The sequence below is a fragment of the Hibiscus syriacus genome, unplaced genomic scaffold (genome assembly GCF_006381635.1).
Source record: "Hibiscus syriacus cultivar Baekdansim isolate YM2019G1 unplaced genomic scaffold, ASM638163v2 tig00117021_pilon, whole genome shotgun sequence".
NCBI classification, from domain to species: domain Eukaryota; kingdom Viridiplantae; phylum Streptophyta; class Magnoliopsida; order Malvales; family Malvaceae; genus Hibiscus; species Hibiscus syriacus.
In genome coordinates, this window is record NW_024063527.1 from 2,202,484 (window position 1) to 2,218,858 (window position 16,375).

Sequence of the window (16,375 nt, forward strand, 5' to 3'; positions counted from 1 at the left end):
CCCCAGAGGTCTTGTAACACCCCCAACCCGTATCCGATCCGGATACGAGTCCGAAGTGTCATATTGACTTTTCAAACATTTATTCGTATAAAATAGTGAGTAATTTAAAAACTTTGATAACATTTAACTTATTCAAAACGTTTACAAAATATATATCAGAGTTCATACAATTTATATCTTTAGACTACATGCCAACTACACTCTATATACAGTACATATATTTTTTGATCTGACATTTGGTAAGGAGAACTGACCTGTCTTGCTCCGCATTAATCTTTACTCTTCTCGGAACCTACGTGTGAAACAATCACACGCTAAGTCGAAGACTTAGTGAGGCATAAAGAAAACACATCTAATGGAATTCATACCCACTAATCATGCATGACTGTTTTATGCTATCAAATTATACAACTCATTTACATATACATCAACATATATTCGTGCTTATTATGTAACAGATACCATTACCCCTATCACAGATATATCATATCATGCACACATCATATCACAAATCATATACATATATCACATACATTGTTCTCATATCACCAATATCCATACTGTAAGCATATTACTTTAACATTCATGAATTTGTATTAATGAGTTTATTGGCCCATGATATCATATTGAGAACCTAAGGTATCTGAGTATTGTGAGGTTGTGCACTATGCTGTCACCACAGCTCGTATAAATGCACCGAAGTGCCGCGTAGAATTGCACCGTAGTGCCATATAATGATGTCCATAAGGACCACATAGAATTCCTTAAGAATCATATACATATGCTAGGGATCATATATGTGTCTCACCAGACTTCACACATGTTCCAAAGAATATATATATATCCCGAAGGACCGCGTAGAATATTGTCCCGAAGTACCGCGTAGACCCTCTACTCTTGGCATGCCAACTATACCCCTAGCTCTCAAGACACATAACATGGGCATTTTCTTTTATACTTATCATTTCACATAACACATAGTTCAATTACTCATAGAACATTTTCATATGAGTCACATTTACATGTCACATAGCTTATATACTTTCTCACGTAGTTACATAGATCCATATCATATAACATATATCACAAAGTGCATAAAATCACACATATCATATCATATAGCTTAGATCATTTCTCAGATATTCATATAAACATACATATCATATCTTGTTCACATATGATCATATATGCTTCATATAACACATAGAACACTTTCTCCTAGCTTATACCAATTTTCAGAGTTCTTTCATATTACCTGATGACATATATCATAGATATATAATAACGGATATCATATTATCTACCTTATGCTCTATTTCTTTGTATTCCCATAGATTATAAATTATATTGTATTTCTAAACATATATCATTTAATAGTATTTTTATTTAGGTACTAATTTAATCTCTTTACTTAATTCAATTTCATATATTCATTATAATATTTTCATATAGCTCCATTATACTAATTCTCATAATAAATCATACCACTAGGTACTTGTCCAACTCATGTTTCCATTATGCATATACTGTTACCCATGTTTACCTAGTTCATATCACTTCTTATAAACTCACTTTCATCATATTTTCCTATTATTACATATTTTATCTCATAACCATGTATCCACATAGTCTTATATTTCATTATCATATTACATATACTTGTTCTCCTATGACCCTTAATAAACATATATTTCTATTTCCCTACATCTCTCGACTTATCTTCTATATTCCTATAATTTCATAACTTATTTTATATCATTTTCCCTTTTTATTCACATAAACCATCTATTTATTTAGTTCAATTTCTCATGACTTCCACAATACTCTTTAATAAAACTTTGTAGCTCTTCACTATAATACATAAACCATAGTTTCCTTTAATTTATCAATCTTCCCTATATTACTTATGTATCCTTATTTATGCCTTCGAATTCATACTATTCTCTTAGAGTCTCCTAACATTTCTCGTATAATCACTTATACCATATCATATAACTTATACTTGATTATCTTATTCTCTCATGTTCATTCATTTCTTATGACTCTATCATATAACTTATCTCATGTTCTTCCATTATTACATATTAAAGTCTTACATACATCATATAGCATATACAAAGCATATCATTATTTTTAGTCATGCATACATAGATAATCACATATAATTATAACCACACATAATCATGTCCATGACTTCATGCATATTACTCTAGGAAATAGACTCATCGCAAGTCTTATTTCCATTAAACACTACATATCACTAGTATGCACTCACCTTGCCTCACTAGTCCATTCCAATCTCTTATCTTCCCTTGATCGATCTTACTTGCCAAATGTTCCGGAATTGCTTTACGCGCAGAATCTACATAAATGTACATTTTGAGGCAATTATTAGATACCTACACCTTGTAATTGGATACTAGCAACTTAAACGAACTTATTAAACCAATATTCACATTTTTCCTTTAGGGGGAATCGGTTCCCTACTAAGGGGTATCGATTCCCTCATGACATTCTGGAAATTTTGTTCGTTTGAAGGGGTATCGGTTTCCCTTGAATGGGTACCGATTCCCCTTGCCCATAAATCATATTTTCAACCCGAAAATTACTTCATTTCCTCTAAAACACTTCATATATCATCCCCTTTCATTCTTAACTCTAGTACACATACTTAAACCAATCTATATTCATTTATTTCATCTTAAACCTCAAAATCCTATCTTCCATATGAGATTCAAGAATCATACCAAATTTTCAATGTGTTCTAATTCCAATTCTAACACTTCATACTTCTTAATTAGATTGATGACAAGTCAAATTCATCCTTAGAATTTCAAAAACCTTTCTATATCAAAAGTTCATTTCTAATCTTTTAATAGAAATTCCTTTCTAATTATCTCTTCTTGATGTTTTAAGTTTATACAAGCTTTCCTTAAGCTTATATAACCCACAAAGATTCAAAACCAACTTATAAATTCCAGAAATTAACAGTTAAAAATCAAACATACCTTTAAGCTGGAGCTACGAGAAGAAGAAGAGAGTAAGAAGAAGGCTTCCAGAAATCTCCCAAAACCCACGTGTACAACTCTTATTTAAAGGAAACACAAAATATCCTTTAAGCTGAAAAGACTAAATTGCCCTTTAATTATCCATATATGCTATTTAATCCATCATCAAAATTCTTTACTTAAATCCCAAAACTTTTAACTTATTTCAAAATTGAGCACAAAGTTTCCAAAATTTACATTTTAGTCACTGACCCGGCTTTTGGGATGTTACAAATCTCCCCTCCTTATAAGAAAATTCACCCTCGAATTTTCACTGAACATCTTAGTAAGAACATATCTTCTAATGTTCTTATGTTGCTTCCCTGACTTATTCTTTCTTGTTATCATCAGAAACTTACTTTTCAATCCTTAAGTTTTCCGACTATCTTTTTCGTTTATACATTCATCCTCTGTTGCTTATCATATAAACAATAACCAGTAATACCAATCCATTGTTGTCTTTTCTCTCATTCGATTATGCATCTTTCCTTTGACCTTTCTAAAATTCAATATAATGTCATTCATCACGTTGATAGTAACATCCATCTCTATATCATAAATCCATCTATTTCTTCATAACTCTCTAATTACCTTATAACCATACCAAACTTGTATTCGTCATCATTTGACCAAACACAACTTTAAATCTTCTTCAATGTGATTAAACATATACTTTAAGGAGTCAAACAATATTTTCACATCACCTTGCACACTTGTCTTATTTCTATATCAAAATTGTCCTTTGTACTTCCATATTTATCATATCTGATTCTTTTAAATCAATCCCTTTCATTTCTTTATTCCTTATTCCTTATACATAAATTATATATTTCCTTTCATGTTCACATACTCTTGTCTTATCACTTATACTCATCTTTATGTACCAATCTTCATTGCATCCTCATTACTCTAATAACCCATTTCTTATACATAACTTCATTCTTTATCATTTCTTATACTTGTATTTTTCTTCCTGAAGGTTCCATGCAAATACTTATCTCTGTTTCTACATCATAGCTATCTGCTCAGAATATACAACTATATTCAAATTCACATCATAATCAATTAACTCCACTTTATCTTTCCTCCAATCTTATAACTCTAGCACCTTTACTCTGACAGCTAGATAATAAATTTTGTTCAATCTAGGGCACAAGCCCTATTATACCAATCATATACATCCTTTCCAATCTAAATTATCTCAAAATTCGCTTACTCAACTTATCAATTTCACCTCTATTCTCATACATCCTAAAATTTCTTTTGCTCAAACTCAACATTCTGACTTCCTGTGTCCTATAATCTGATCATCGATATACACATTCTCAAACTCTTCTTATCAATCCTCAGCTTTACTTAAATATACAAATTCTTACTTCCTTTTCCTTTACTATACCACATTACGATGATCCAAATATGCAACTATATCCAGATCCATTGCAGATCTGGTTATCATATCCTGACAATATCTTATAATCTTATAATTCCAGTACATTTTTCACATACTCTAGTTAGCCAATGCTAACTCTTTCCATCTTAACTGCAAACCCTTATCATAAACATACTCTTGTTTATGCGCAATACTATCACTTCGTTTCAAACTCATAAGCTCTGACTTTATACATCTTATACACTTGTCACTGATGCACTTATCCTTGAGTTCTTCTATATGTATTCATCACGTCCTTAGATCTTTTTAACCTTCTTATGGTGACACCTGTTCACCATATTCTATCTTATCCACATAATAACAAAAACTACTCTATATCGTGTTTCCGATTCCAAACAATGAAAACTTTCTATCATTATTCAGATATGATTTCAGCTTTCTGAAATCAACTTTTGATCTTACTAGGCATTTCCTGAGGTGTCCGCTCTTCATCCTGCCTGGCCAGGGCAGGTGAATAGCTATCACAATCAGGAATATCACCTTTCATTTACTTCGAAATTATCACGATCGGATTTCTACTGTATTAAACTATTCTTATTCTATTAGCAAGACAACATATTCCTTACACTATCAGATCAGAAATTTTTCAATCTATGTTGGCATGTACACCTTTTATGACACTTTGGACTTTGGTTTATGCCGAGAATCGGCTAAACCATAGCTCTGATACCATTAAATGTAACACCCCCAACCCGTATCCGATCCGGATACGAGTCCGAAGTGTCACATTGACTTTTCAAACATTTATTCTTATAAAATAGTGAGTAATTTAAAAACTTTGATAACATTTAACTTATTCAAAACGTTTACACAATATATATCAGAGTTCATACAATTTATATCTTTAGACTACATGCCAACTACACTCTATATACAGTACATATATTTTCTGATCTGACATTTGGTAAGGAGAACTGACATGTCTTGCTCTGCATTAATCTTTACTCTTCTCGGAACCTACGTGTGAAACAATCACACGCTAAGTCGAAGACTTAGTGAGGCATAAAGAAACACATCTAATGGAATTCATACCCACTAATCATGCATGACTGTTTTATGCTATCAAATTATACAACTCATTTACATATACATCAACATATTTCATATTATATAACAGATACCATTACCCCTATCACAGATATATCATATCATGCACACATCATATCACAAATCATATACATATATCACATGCATTGTTCTCATATCACCAATATCCATACCTGTAAGCATATTACTTTAACATTCATGAATTTGTATTAATGAGTTTATTGGCCCATGATATCATATTGAGAACCTAAGGTATCTGAGTATTGTGAGGTTGTGCACTATGCTGTCACCACAGCTCGTATAAATGCACCGAAGTGCCGCGTAGAATTGCACCGTAGTGCCATATAATGATGTCCATAAGGACCATATAGAATTCCTTAAGAATCATATACATATGGTAGGGATCATATATGTGTCTCACCAGACTTCACACATGTTCCAAAGAATATATATATCCCGAAGGACCGCGTAGAATATTATCCCGAAGGACCGCGTAGACCCTCTACTCTTGGCATGCCAACTATACCCCTAGCTCTCAAGACACATAACATGGGCATTTTCTTTTATACTTATCATTTCACATAACACATAGTTCAATTACTCATAGAATTTTTTCATATGAGTCACATTTACATGTCACATAGCTTATATACTTTCTCACGTAGTTACATAGATCCATATCATATAACATATATCACAAAGTGCACATAATCACACATATCATATCATATAGCTTAGATATTCTCAGATATTCATATAAACATACATATCATATCTTGTTCACATGATCATATATGCTTCATATAACACATAGAACACTTTCTCCTAGCTTATATCAATTTTCAGAGTTCTTTCATATTACCTGATGACTATATCATATAGATATAATAACGGATATCATATTATCTACCTTATGCTCTATTCTTTGTATTCCCATAGATTATAAATTATACTGTATTTCTAAACATATATTTAATAGTATTTTTATTTAGGTACTAATTTAATCTCTTTACTTAATTCAATTTCATATTCATTATAATCTTTTCATATAGCTCCATTATACTAATTCTCATAATAAATCATACCACTAGGTACTTGTCCAACTCATGTTTCCATTATGCATATACTGTTACCCATGTTTACCTAGTTCATATCACTTCTTATAACTCACTTTCATCATATTTTCCTATTATTACATATTTTATCTCATAACCATGTATCCACATAGTCTTATATTTCATTATCATATTACATATACTTGTTCTCCTATGACCCTTAATAAACATATATTCTATTTCCCTACATCTCTCGACTTATCTTCTATATTCCTATAATTTCATAACTTATTTATATCATTTTCCCTTTTTATTCACATAAACCATCTATTTATTTAGTTCAATTTCTCATGACTTCCACAATACTCTTTAATAAAACTTTGTAGCTCTTCACTATAATACATAAACATAGTTTCCTTTAATTATCAATCTTCCCTATATTACTTATGTATCCTTATTTATGCCTTCGAATTCATACTATTCTCTTAGAGTCTCCTAACATTTCTCGTATAATCACTTATACCATATCATATACTTATACTTGATTATCTTTTCTCTCATGTTCATTTCATTTCTTATGACTCTATCATAACTTATCTCATGTTCTTCCATTATTATAAAAGTCTTACATACATCATATAGCATATACAAAGCATATCATTATTTTTAGTCATGCATACATAGATAATCACATATAATTATAACCACACATAATCATGTCCATGACTTCATGCATATTACTCTAGGAAATAGACTCATCGCAAGTCTTATTTCCATTAAACACTACATATCACTAGTATGCACTCACCTTGCCTCACTAGTCCATTCCAATCTCTTATCTTCCCTTGATCGATCTTACTTGCCAAATGTTCCGGAATTGCTTTACGCGCAGAATCTACATAAATGTACATTTTGAGGCAATTATTAGATACCTGCACCTTGTAATTGGATACTAGCAACTTAAACGAACTTATTAAACCAATATTCACATTTTTCCTTTAGGGGGAATCGGTTCCCTACTAAGGGGGTATCGATTCCCTCATGACATTCTGGAAATTTTGTTCGTTTGAAGGGGTATCGGTTCCCCTTGAATGGGTACCGATTCCCCTTGCCCAGAAATCATATTTTCAACCCGAAAATTACTTCATTTCCTCTAAAACACTTCATATATCATCCCCTTTTCATTCTTAACTCTAGTACACATACTTAAACCAATCTATATTCATTTATTTCATCTTAAACCTCAAAATCCTATCTTCCATATGAGATTCAAGAATCATACCAAATTTTCAATGTGTTCTAATTCCAATTCTAACACTTCATACTTCTTAATTAGATTGATGACAAGTCAAATTCATCCTTAGAATTTCAAAAACCTTTCTATATCAAAAGTTCATTTCTAATCTTTTAATAGAAATTCCTTTCTAATTCTCTCTTCTTGATGTTTTAAGTTTATACAAGCTTTCCTTAAGCTTATATAACCCCCAAGATTCAAAACCACTTATAAATTCCAGAAATTAACAGTTAAAAATCAAACACCTTTAAGCTGGAGCTACGAGAAGAAGAAGAGAGTAAGAAGAAGGCTTCCAGAAATCTCCCAAACCCACGTGTACAACTCTTTTTAAAGGAAACACAAAATCCTTTAAGCTGAAAACTAATTGCCCCTTTAATTCATCTATGCTATTTAATCCATCATCAAAATTCTTTACTTAAATCCCAAAACTTTTAACTTATTTCAAAATTGAGCACAAGTTTCCAAAATTTACATTTTAGTCACTGACCCCGGCTTTTTGGGATGTTACAGGTCTCATGACCATGCAATTCCACTTTAAACCTAATACCAATCCTGTTAATCTAAGGCTTTATAGATTTTTCTTATAATCAGAAAGCTGAAGTTGAGAAACATATAGCTACTATGCTAACTTCTTCTATTATTCAACCTAGTAGGGTCCCTTTGCCTCTCTCTGCCTTCTTATAAAAGAATGATGGCACTTGGAGATTTTGTGTGGATTATAAGCAACTTAACAGTATGACTGTTAAAGACAAATTTCCTATTCCTAGTAGAGGATTTATTGGATGAGCTGCATGGGGCAATTTATTTCTTAAATATGATCTAAGGCCTGGTTATGGCAGATTAGAATTAAACCTGAAGCTATTTACAAGACACCTTTAGAACACATAAAGGCCATTATGAGTTTAAGGTAATGCCTTTTGACCTTACTATTTGCTCCTGCTACATTTCAAGCTCTTATGAATGAATTGTTTAATTCCTTCCTTAGGAAGTTTGTTTTAGTTTTTTTGATGATATTTTGGTGTACGCAGCATATGAAAGATCAGTTGAACATTTACAGTCAGTTTTGGAGGTTTTGCAAAAAAACCAATTTTGCTAAATTGTCCAAGTGTTTTTTTTGGACAGACCAAGGTAGAGTACATTGGCCATATTATTTTGCTACAGGGTGTTACTGATCCTAGTAAGGTGGAAGTTATGCAAACTTGGCCGAAGCCTAAAACCCTTAAATCTCTTAAGGGTTCTAGGTCTAACAGGTTATTACAGAAGATTTATTCGAAATTGTGGCATTCTTAGCAGACCATTGACATTACTATTAAAGAAGGTGGCTTCCAATGGAATTCTGCTGCTCATACTGCTTTGAAAATCTTAAGAAACTGTGTGTTCTGCTCCATTTTAGCACTGCCTGATTTTTCTAAGATTTTTTTTCTGAAACAGATGCTAGTTCTGGGGTATTGGGGTTGTTCTTTCACATGAAAGAACAAACTTGGCCGAAGCCTAAACCTTAAATCTCTCAAAGGGTTTCTAGGTCTAACAGGTTTATTACAGAAGATTTATTCAAAATTATGGCATTCTTAGCAGACCATTGACATTATTAAAGAAGGATGGCTTCCAATGGAATTATGCTGCTCACTGCATTTGAAAATCTTAAGAAAACTGTGTTCTGCTCCAGTTTTAGCTGCCTGATTTTTCTAAGAATTTTTTTTCTGGAAACATGCTAGTTCTGGGGGTATTGGGGTTGTTCTTTCACATGAAAGAAGACCAATTGATTATTGAGAAAAGCTTTAAGCCCTATAGATTCAACACTATCTATTTATAAAAGAGAATATCTTGCTATTATCTTAGGTGTCAAAATGGAGGCATTATTTAGAGAGATGCCATTTTTATTAAGACAGACCATGAACCCCTAAAGTTTTTGGAGCAGAAGTTGACTACAACTATTCAAAAGAAAGGGTTGATAAAGCTTTTGGGGTTAGACTATACTATTCAGTATAGAAAAGGAAAATTAAATGTCGTTGTTGATGCTTTATCTAGAAGGTGGGAGGATCAAGCTCAATGTAGACTATAGGAGCAACAGTCCTAATTCCTACTTGGGTTCAGGAGATTGAAGATAGTTATCAGAATGACTCTTTAGCCCATAATTGGATTTCAATTCTAACTGTTAATCCAGCTCTGACAGTAAATGGAAATTGTCTAAGGTTGTTCTTAGATATGAAGGGAGAGTTTATATTGGATCTAATGGAAACCTTAGAGTGAATATCATACATACTTTGCATGACTCTCCCCATGGGGGACATTCAGGAATACAAGCTACCTATTACAGATAAGGTCAATTTTTTATTGGCCGAATCTTAAGTCTATGGTTATGCTTTTATTAGATGTGTCAGATTTGCCAACAAATTAAAGTGGAACATATTCCAAAGCTTGGATTACTACATCCATTGCCTATCCCTAATCAGGCTTGGGAAGTCATAACTATGGTTTTATTGAGGGTTTACTACTTCACTTAAGAAAAAACTGTATATGGTTATTGTGGATAAATTTACCAAATACAGTCATTTTCTATCACTATCTCCCCTATTCTGCAGCAGAGGTAGCTAAATACTTGGATAATGTGTACAAGTTGCATGGCCATCCTAAAGTGGCCATTTCTGATAGAGACAGAACCTTTACTAGTATATTTTGGAAGGAACTGATGAAACAAATTGGGTACTAAGACCCTTTTCAGTACTGCTTACATCCTGAAACGGATGGATAAACAGAAAGGGTTAATCAATGTTTAGAACAGTATCTTAGAGGGCTTTGCTTCTATTAGCCTAAGCAAGGGCTAAGTGGTTGTCTCATGCAGAGTGGTGGTATACCACTTATCACGCTGCCTAAAAATACACCTTTTCAGGCTTGTATGGTTACAAACCACCTATTATAGTTTGGACCACAGAAACTACAGTACAAACAGTGCAAGATATGATGACAAGCAGAGAGATATCAGACAATTGGTCAAGCAACAATTGTAATTAGCCAGCAACCGTATGAAGCAACAAACAGATAAAAATAGATCAGAAGAGTTTTTCATGTGGGGGATATGGTTTACCTGAAGCTCCAGCCATACAGACAGACTTCATTAGCCCTGCGAAAAAAACCTAAAGTTAGCAGCGAAATATTATGGGCCATATAAGGTTCTGGAAAAAATTGGTAAAGTGGCCTATCTATTACACTTACCTGATTCATCAAAACTTCATCCAGTGTTTCATGTAAGCCTTCTGAAGAAATTTATCGGGGATTCCTCTATTACTGCGACGGACCCTCCTGCAATAGATGATGAAGGACATTTCAGAGTTAAACCTCTAAAGATTTTGGCTAAACGTATAGTGAATAGACACATCAAACCAGTCACTCAGCTTTTGGATAGATGGGAGAATCTTGATGAATAGAATGACACATGTGAAGACTATACGGTTTTAAATGCTCAGTTTCTTAGATTTGATCCTTGGGGACAAGGATCTTCTCTTGGGGTGGGTATTGTTATGGTTGGAAGAGAAGAAGAACAGTGAGGAGGGAAGAGATTGGGAATGGACGAGAGAGGGAGGATTTGGGGATGGAGGCTCGAGGGTTATGGATTAAAAAATGTGAATTGGGAATTAAATGGAAGAGGGACAGATGATTATGTTCCTGATGAGAGGGAGCAGGCCGAGATGGAGCAGGATTTCTGCATTAAGGATTTCTGCTTAGGGAAGTATTTAGCTTTGAGAACCTTCCCGGCCAGAGACTCAGAATCTTGTAAAATCCTCCAACTTGGTTATCTAAGAGTGCGAGATTGAACAATTTGAAATCTCAAAGCAAAAACCTCATTCTTTTTAGTTTCTACATACTTATCCCATTATACCATAGGCCACCTCTTTGCTCTGTTTTACAGACCACCAAAATGATCTCACTTGGAAGTGATACCATATATGATTTCCGCCGGTATAAGATAGCAAGATCACATACGTAGCCAGAGCTTGAGTCATCGACTTCAGAAAAAACCTCCCAACCTCCAAAGGAAAAAGGTTCTTTGTCCAGCCATATTCGTTTGGCGGAGTTATTTCAGACAAATCCAAACGTACTGATATTCCCTTTACCCCACCACCAATGGTAACCCAAGGTAGGATAATGGGCCATCCCTTCTCACTACATCAAGTATCTGGAGGATGTTTCATCTAATCATTCCACCTCATTGTGCTTCGTTAAGTAGAGCTGACAGTCCCTGAGCACAAAAAAGAAATAGATATGAGGAAAGAGAGTATCCTTGTCTAAGTCCTCTTTCTGGGGTAAAAGATTCGACAGCTGACCATTAATCCTGATTTGAAAATACATAGTACAACATTTTCTAATACATCAATGAAAACTCTCCAAATCCCAACCGATCCATGATAACAAACACAAATTTCATTCAACCCTATCATAGGTTTTCTCTGTCAAGCTTAATGGTCGCTCCTTTGTTCGGACCATTTTTTGAACCTCTAAGGTAGTGAATAAGTTCGTGTGCAATAGGGAAGTTATCAAAAATTCTTCTTCTCGGGACAAAGGCACATTGGTTGGTAGAGATACATTTAGGCATAAACTGTTTTAGATGATTGTCAAGGACTTTAAACACAATTTTATAAGCTACAATGTACAGGCTAATATTTCTAAAGCTTTTCACCGTTTTGGGGTATTCGAATTTAGTAATAAGGACAATGACTGTCTTGTTAATAGAACTAAATTCAGTCCTACCATTCAATAAATTAAAACAAAGTTTTATAAGATCTTGACCAACAATATGCCAAAAAGAACGATAAAAGGAACCCAGGAGGCCATCAATGCCTGAAGCTTTGTTGGAGCTAATTTGAAAGAAAGCAAGGAGCACTTCTTCAGTGGTGAATTTCCAATTTAGGTGCGTGTTACCCTCCATTGTGATACATCTCTCAATGTCGTTGAGGATAAAATGGGATGTATCCGACCTGGAAGAGGTGAAGAGAGGTGAAGTAATCAGTAGAGATGTCAAAGACTTCACCTTGGTTCTCTATCCAGACTTCGGTAGTATTTTCCATCCCTTTAATTTTGTTTTTCTTCCCGCCTCTCATTGGCTCTTGCGTAAAAGGTCATGTTCTATCTCTATCTTTAAGCCACACAACCCTCGATATTTGCATCCTAAAGGTTTATTCCTTATCGATCATATCCTTAAGCTTTTTTTTTTGCAGACAGAAGTCTCCCGACAGAATCATCTATGATTAGGCGCTTTTCAAGATTATTGATGAGATTACGAAGCCTCTCTTCCTTTCTCTTTGCCATCCACCTGCGATCCTTCTGCCAGGGGCCTAGCTTTTGGCCAATGGCTTTAATTTTTTTGACAGTCATACCATGCTTACCTTGCCAAGTATCACCCACAACCTTCCTACACATGTCTTTCTTAGCCTAAAAAAGGTCGAACTTGAAATAATTTCCATGTCTTCTCACACTATGGTCTCCCATCATTTCATTCAGTATAGACGATCATCAGAGGTACACATATAATAGCACTCATGCGACAATCATTAAAACAATGAAGCCAAGATTGGGAAGCCACAATCGGCTTAACCGTTCCCGAATATGATTCCTTCCCTATCTTCCCGAACTCCAATGCGAACTATCCAAGTTTGGGTTTGATATCCCATAAACCCACCTTGATCAAGATATTTTGGAAATCATCCATATCCACTCTCGAACGGCTCCTACCCCGTAGCTTTTCATCAGGGTGAACCAATTCGTTAGTCACCCCCATAATCCACGTGAGTTGAGAATTTTCGATAATCCGATCAATGAGATTTCAATTCTCAATTTTCCTTCCTTTAACACAAGAAACATAAAACCCAGTGAAACAAATTAAAGTCATTCCAAAATACCTCAACATCAATGTGGGTGTTCGAGTAACCCAAAAGAGAAACATTAATTTCATTCTTCCACAACAAAAAAGGCCAGTGCAAGACTAGAGTTTTCAACACAAAACAACCTAACATCCTTAGCCTAACCTTAAGACGCTCTGCTTTGTGATTGCGAAGCCTAGATTCTAAAATGAAAATAATAGAAGGGTCATTCTTAGAGACTAATCTCTTTAGGTTACGAACCGTCGATGGTTCCCAAGCCCTCGGCAATTCCAGCAGATGATACTTATAGGGATCGCTGATACATATTCATCCCCCTCTCCCTAGGGGTTCGCTCGTGTCATCCTCACTTGGCTCTCCTCTCACTAAAAAAAATCGTTGTTGTTCTTAGAGCTTACAGTTCGAGCACCAACGATTGTAACAAAGTGATTGAACGTTCATTATCAAATAATTAAAAATATTTAAAAGATATATTACTTTATAACCATCGCAACTTAATAAAGAAAATAAATGAATAGATATGGATGAATAAAAAAAGTTATCCAAACTCCCTTAGATATAAAAGTTGCTTTTAATACGCGATGACTTTTTTAGCACAACACGCATGACCGGAGTCATTTCAAGGACTTTCAAATTCGGCCCCATCAGGAGTGATTGGGCAAAAAGAGGTGATCGTGGGTTGGATTATTATAACCATAACTTGCTTCTTTTTCAAAAAAACCCTAAAACAAGGGCCATTATTCCTCTCACCTCTGTAGCCGCCGCTTTGCTCTCTTTCGCTGTCTTCCATAGCTGTGAGTGTTTTTTCTTTTAATTTTACTTTTCATGTTTATTGATATATTTGGTTTCTGCTCTTTGTGCCAGAAATTTATCGATGATTCACTGATTTTTTTAACATTGCAAAATGTTTCTCTATGATGAAAATTACCAGGAATTTTCCAAGGGTTTTTCTAGATCTACACTTTGTTTACTGTGACTTGGCTTCTGAATTTCACACATTGATCTTGTGAATGCGATCAACTCAGATGATAATTATGTTAGTTCTGCAGATGATTGATTATACATAATTTTACACTTTATCTAGGCAAATGCTAAATGTTGTTTATTGGCTGTGGCAATGGATCTGTTATCAGATTGAGCAAGCTAAGATCAATGTATGAAGCTTGATTTATTCTCTGTCACCCGCAATTGTTTAATTTATTCTCCTAAACAAAATCCATAATTTCGTAAGCAGGGAAGAGATCTAAACTTATGCATTAACGAATAAATCTTGGTTTTTCCTCTCTTTCTATTCATTAGAGAGGGAAAAGAAAAACCCTTTTATTTTAAGTGAAGTGCAGCTTCATTTTCATGGTTTTTATTGTTGTTATTATAGGGAAATAGTGATGATAGTTTTATTTTTGTCTGTTTTTCTTATTGGAAGGAAAAGCTAGATCCGTATGTTAAGATCGAGAGATCTTAGGAGTTTATCATACTCGAATACCAACATACCTAGAAATATATATATATTTTTTAAAATACTTCTATATAGAGAGAGATATTGAAACATGTGGAGGAAGTTGTGGCGGTGCGAGGCTTTGAAGCAGGGCATGTCTGTTGCCGTTGGGAAGGGACATCCACTGTCTGCGGAATCCGCTGCTGTTGGAGGGAGTGACATTGAAAGTTTGGTTATCTTCATCTCCTAATACCGATACAACCTTTGATTCCAAAAGGACGGGAGTAGGGGTGGACAGTGTAACATTCGCAGAGGCTAGGAAGTTGATGAGGCTGGTCAACGTGGAATCGCTTAAGACCAAGCTAGGGATGGAAGGAAAAGAAGTGATCGGCTACTCGGAGTTATTGAAGGCCTGCCAGAGCATGGGCGTTGCCAGGTCTCTAGACGAGGCCATTGCTTTTGCACGTGTTCTCGACGAGGCAGGTGTTGTACTTTTTTTTCGTGACAAGGTTTATCTTCATCCGATAAGGTAATTTTATACCTCTTTTGAGCTTCACTCTCATTAGTCTCTTTATATTAATGCATTTAAATCATTTGTTTCATGCATAGGTGGTGGATTTGATTAGAAGCGCTGTACCTCTTGCTTTGTCTCCGGAAGATGATGACCCTATAAGAGATGAGCTAAAGAGGCTGCAGGAGAAGAAGGAAGAAATCGACGTGCAAGCGCATAAGCAAGTTCGAGGCATCCTTTGGTGCGGTCTAGGATTAGCGGTGGTACAAGTCGGACTATTCTTCCGGCTAACGTTTTGGGAATTCTCGTGGGATGTAATGGAACCGATTGCATTTTTCACCACGGCCACCGGCATAGTCATAGGCTATGCTTACTTCCTGATTACTTCGAGGGATCCTACGTATCAATCTGTTGAAAAGGCTTTTTCTGTCGAGGCAAAGGAGTTGTTTAAGAAGCATAATTTCGACCTTAACAGGCTGAAGGAGCTGCAAAACAAATGCAAATCACGTTGTGATGCCTCCGCATCGATCCGAAACCGTGTCGGAATGGATGAATTGGATGATGCCTTGCACAAGGATTAGGCATTATATTCTTCAAGCCTACCTTTGCGTGATAAAAGTTAACTAAGCAAACACAACACAATATTTTACATGTGAATGTGAT

General features: G+C 34.7%; 1 pseudogene; it reads left to right on the forward strand.

Annotated features, from left to right (window-relative positions):
* Positions 1-15,055: 15,055 nt before the first annotated feature.
* Positions 15,056-16,375, forward strand: LOC120195817 (annotated as a pseudogene).